The following is a 5,804-nucleotide window of genomic DNA, read 5'->3' on the forward strand; positions in this document are numbered from 1 at the left end:
TTCCACTATCCAGCGCCCTCCAGCGAAAGTCGTTGTAACGACTTTCGTTGTAATGGCATGCGAGGTAATAGCCCGCGTTGTAATGCCATACAACCGGATTAAATAGGGGGAAATGGGTAGGAATAGGGGAGTTAGGGGGCGGGAGAAGGCAGTGGAATAATGGGGAGATGCAGGATGTAGAGGTGAAGTGGGGTGTAAAGCAGACGATGTAAGTGGGAGGTCCAGTTGGGAAGGGGGCAGAATGGGAGGGGAGGGAACAAGAGAAGGGGAGATAAGGGGTAGACCTGTGACTCCCGGTAGAGCGGTCTGAAGTAATGTAAGGGGGTCAAGGGGAAAGAAAGGGAGAAAGTAGACAAGCTAGAAGTAGAATAAGAGGAAGAATCTAGGGAGATAGTAGTCGCAGGGGTGGGACGAAGGGAGTGGAAGAGATGGACAAATAGAGAGAGACAGGCGTCTGAAGCTTGGATCATGACAGTGCCATTGTTATAAAGTGTAACGGTGAGAGAGCCATTAAATCAAGCGGAGGGAGACATTTGTAACCGCTTCCCGTGCGGGAAAGAAAAGGAGGAGGAGACATAGAAGGAATTGAAGTAGCAGGAGGACCAGGAAGGGATGTCATGAGTGAAGAAAATAAAGTCATTTTTTAACTTCTTCTAGGCGCCCATTATGGAATTGGTCAACAAAGAGGGAATCTGGAAATTGTTCAATAATATTATGCTTGAACCGTTTTGCTGCTGCTTTGGACAGATAAGGGGGATAAATGACTTTGAAGCAGTTGATTCCAGACTTAATTTGACTGGAAGCCATGCTAAGGAAATGAGGTGAAGAAGTGGTGTGGTGGATAGAAAAATCCCACTTTGGTTTGAAACATGTAGACCTAACACATACCACAGATACACTAGGTCCTATTAAAGCCTTTATTGTATCAACATACACTGTTTTTAATATTGTCCAGTAGCCTTAGAATAAATAATGTTTGGATAAGTCATACCAGGACAATTTTTAACCCACTGACTTTCTTTCTTTTTTCACATTCATCACTCACATACCCGCTCCACTGTATCTCAGGTGTCGCAGCACACCTTGACGGCACTCGGCTGTCAAGGTGGCCCCGATGATGAAGCATGTCACCGACCAGGTCGGTGAGTGAGGGGTTCCTTAAAAACAAAGAAGGACTTCTTCTTTCACACTAGTGTCTCATTCCACCAATATTGGCTGTCTAGCCTCATCTTTGGTGGTACTCCTTAATTTTGTTATATAGCTACCTAACCAGGGGATTGGGAGTACCCTTCCGTCCACCCAAGTGGATAAAATCCCTTTGCTCTCTAACCTTGTTAAATATATGGATAGAAAAATGGGCCACAGGGTAGTGATCGCGCAAAGAAGTAAAATATGAGGGGTGCAAAAATCCTTGGTTGATAATCGAGAGGATTGCTTAGAAATCAGTCATTTCGAGATGATGATACCACCCAGTTTTATTTTCGGGTACACAAATGTGTAGCCCCAAGACACTGCCTGTATTCCTCGCATCCCCGCCAAAATTACAGGGGACTCTGTGAGCTGTGGTGGCAGTTACTAACTAGGTGAACAAGGCCTCCCACTGTATTGAAGTGTGCTCCCAATTTTGAGCCCCAAATAAAGTTTCATCAGCGCTTCTCTCAATTTTGTGCCCCAATTAAAGTTTCATCAGCGCTTCTCTCAATTTTGTGCCCCAATTAAAGTTTCATCAGTGCTTCTCTCAATTTTGTGCCCCAATTAAAGTTTCATCAGCGCTTCTCTCCGCACATCCCGGAGTTTCGGGACTGCCGAAAAGCCATCTAACATGCTGTTTGGTGCCTTCCGCCCCTGCAGGCCGTAGGGCCCTTCGCGCCGTTCCCACCTGCCAGCAGCTTGTAGGCGGCAGCCTTACGCACGGGCCCGCACCTATCTCCACAGCCGCGGGAGCAGACCAGGCCACACCCCCACTCACCGCTCTTAACTCCCGCATTGTCCGCCGCACTTCGGAACCCGCATGGCCTCAGGCAGGGGAATGCTGTTACCCACCGGTCTTCCCTCGCAGCAACGGCAGCAGCGTGAGCACAGCAGGGCACCAGGATCTTCCCCGCACTCTCTCAGCGCAGCTCGGCCGTCCCAAGTCACATGCAGTGGCGGGCGAGACTGGCCCAGCAGGATGACCACTCCACCGCTCAGGAACTTCAGCAACTACGACAGCACCAACGGCCAGCACCAACAGCCGCAGCGGCAAACGCGATGGTCCGGGAACCTCGCTGCGGTCCTTTTCAGCAGACGCAAGAAAGAGGCTAGCCGACAACTGCATGCCAACTCCTGAGACCGCAGTCCTAGGCCTCCAACTCAGCAAAGAGGTAAGAGTCTGTTAGCGGGTAGATGGCAGGTGAAAAGCCGGGATTGTAGCGGGATGAATCACTAAAAGTGATCCCAAATCCAGGAGCTCCGTTAGGGTCCCATTGCTAGCCCCCCTTCTGGTCTCTGGTGTTCAGTTTCGGCTGATGGAGTGTCTCGGCGGGTCTTGTGGGCGGGTCTCCCCCTGTCCGTCTGCTTGCTGGGTGATCGTGCTGGCAGTGCGGGGCCCGCCACATTTACCCCCCTGTCCCAGGCCGAAGTCTGCTGGTGTTTCAGGTGAGATGGGGTGACTTGCTGCCTGTGGTGTTTTTCGTTAGTTTTGGTACCCGTTTGGAGGGGCCTCCTGTGGGCCATGGTTCGGTGCTCCTCCCTCGCAGTGTATTTTTGCCTGACTGGAGGTCTGTGAGGCTGGCCTCTGGCTAGTTTGGGAGCATGTGTGGGGTGGCCGGTCCAGTTTCTTGTGCACTTGCTTCACGGGCCTGCTTCAGCTTGTTTGGATGCCCACCTATTTTTCGCCTCGGCCTGGGGTCGGCGTTGCTTTCCCTGGGTCGAGTGGGTGTGGCCTGTTGCGATGCCTGCTTTTCGCCGCCGGAGGTTTGCGGTGCCTCTCTCCGGTCGGTGTGCGTCTCGGCCGATTGGGTTGCTGTGCTCCCGACTGCGGGCTGCTTCTTCATTACTGTGTTGCTCAGGTATGCTCTGCTCTCGCTCTGGGGTGCTGTTTCCTGCTGTGTGGCTGGTTGGGGTGCTGTGCTCCTGACTGCGGGCTGCTTCTTCATTTCTGGGTTCCTCGGGTGTGCGCTGCTTTCACTCTGGGGTGCTGTTTCCTGCTGTGTTGGCAGGTGCGGTTTTTGTGTTTGATGGATGGGGGTGTGGGTGTCAGCCTGCTGTGCGGCAGCATCTGGTCGTCCTCCCTGCCTCCTGCCTGTGCGTCCATTTCAGAGGTCTACTCTGCTGTCTTTTGTGTAGGTGTGGGGATTGTCTTGGTTCCCAAGTCGTCTGTGGCTCTTCGGCATCCGTGGCTGGGGTTTCTGCTGCTTTTCGGTGATGCTGCCTACGTTTGTTTTTTTGCTTGCTTTGCAGCCTCTCTGCATCTCTGTGCATACGGGATGGACGCAGCTTGCCTCAGTGGGTCTGGTTCGGTTGCTACGCGCCTCTCGGTTCCTGTTTGCGGTGCTGCAGGCTTTGGTGGTATGTTTTGAGCTTCCTGGGCTGCTGTGCGCCTCTGGTGGTGGCTCCTGCTGGTATGGTTGTCTGGCCTGCGTGGGGTGTGCTCTGGGGGTCTTTCCGCAGCCTGTGTGCGCCTCTGAGGGGTCTTGGGCCGCTGGGTGTAGCTTTTTTCTTCCTGTGTGGGCCCCCATGGGGCCTTAGGTGGTGGCTCCGGGGGTCTGGAGCCTGTTCCTTGCTTGGTCTCGGCATTTGGGCTAGGGGTCCCGGTCCTACCTCGGCGGTTGGAGCAGGCATGGTCCTCGGCAGGTTGGTGGGCCTCTGGTCTTTGTCTTGTGTCACTACCTTGGGTGGTTCTGGTGGCCCCAGCGGTTCTACAGGCTCTAGGCCTTGTCTCTATGTCAGTCGTGGTTCTTATACCACTTTCTTAATATATGGTTTGGTACGCCCCTAGGGCCCAACGTATATTGTGCTAATTTACTGTGTGCTAATTAAGTTTACTGAATGTACTTTTACCTCTAGCCTCATAAAAGGACTAGAGGGATGTGTTTAGAATAAATACATATATTTTATCTATAAATACACCTAGTGTGGTTCTCCTTTCATTTGGTCATTCACGAGATTATAGACTGGTAAAACAAGCTGCTTTACATTCCTTCAAGACTTAGCCTGAAGGCTGCTCTCCACAGCTACCACTAGGATAGCTTTCTATAAAGGATGTCTTTAAACCTACCATCAATAAGGGTCATTTGGACTGGTGCAAGGTGCCCACTAGAATAGTGGACATCATATGCCAGGCCAACTTCTCACATTGGTGTGCAGCATGTGGGATTCCAGCTTGCCATTGTTTTACCAGATAATCTCAAGCGATTGATCATTTGAAAACCAGTAACGGTACCAGAGATACATATAATACAAGCTTAAATACAGTAAGTTCTACTGAACTTAGAGTTGTGTGTCAAGGGCTTATCACACTCTTTCTACAACTCAAGAGAGTTTAGTAGGTAAACAACTATAGTAGGTAGTGCATACACCACACCTCACTAGTTATGTCTTCAAGGCCAGGAGAAAGTGGGTCCCTGCCAGATGTCAGAAAAGTACAGGCATCCAAGCATACAACATTCCCTTTTTAAGAGTTAAGGCCTCTGCGTACTATGAGGAAATTGAAGACAGGCCAAGTGGCCAACACCAAAACGCCTCATAGAGGTGTTACTGCTAGATGACCTTAGACAGGCATCAGAGCCTGAAAGGGTAGCAGTGGGGTGGGAACAGCATAGGGAGAAGGGGCCAGTGGTTAAAACCACCAGGACTCAGACTCAGATGCTGACCAGGCAGGTGACAATGTCCTAGACCAGGACAATCCAGCTCCTACTGGAGATGAAGAAGACCAAGGTGGCCCTATCTTTTTCCGAACAGGAAGAGTTGGGGTGTGCCTAGAAGGCCAAGAACTCCTTCACAGGAATCTAACCATTCTGCCATATCTGTAGGGACTTCTGTCTCTTCTCATAGGAGGGACACCTCCCAGGAGAAGAGAGAGAAACCAATGAGACTTGAAGAAGCTCAGCTGAGAATAAGGAGACAAAGAGTAGCCTAAGAAAGGGAGTCCCTAGAGCTTAAAAAAGCTAGAAAAAAGATGGGACTAGAGTCCCATGGTGGCAGCAACTTCCCTAGTGGTAGGGAAAGGTCTCATGACCATAGAAACGTAAACAAGATTGGCCCTCCCTACCAGAGTGGGGATGACATCCACAAATGGATAACTGCACTGGAAAGGGCCTGCAAAGTTCAGAAGGTCCCCCGGGAGCATTGGGCAGCTATCTTGTGGCTCTCCTTTGCAGACAAAGGTAGAGACAAGCTCCTCACTGTAAGAGAAGAGGATGCTAATGATTATACAGTCCTGAAGAGTGCTCTGATTGATGGGTTTGACCTAACCACTGAGTAGTATAGAATACAGTTCAGAGATACCCAAAAGGCTCAGACTCAGGACCGGGTTGACAATTGTTGATTGTGCTACTAAGGCTCTGGAGGGCTTGTTACTGGGCAGTAAAGTGTGTGATTATACAGGATTATACAACTTGATTATGAGGGAGCAGATCCCTAATAACTGTCAGAATCAGCTGTTGCATCAGCACCTGGAAGACTCTGATCTGACCTCGCCCCAAGAATTGAGAAAGAAGGCAGACAAATGGGTCAGAACCAGCATGAAGCAGAAGGTACAGATCCAAGGTGGTGACTAGAAGAAGCAAGATCCTAATAAGGGTGGGGAGAAGGGTAAAAACCAG

This window comes from Lissotriton vulgaris, chromosome 1_2 (genome assembly GCF_964263255.1).
Source record: "Lissotriton vulgaris chromosome 1_2, aLisVul1.2, whole genome shotgun sequence".
In the NCBI taxonomy this organism is placed as follows: Eukaryota; Metazoa; Chordata; class Amphibia; order Caudata; family Salamandridae; genus Lissotriton; species Lissotriton vulgaris.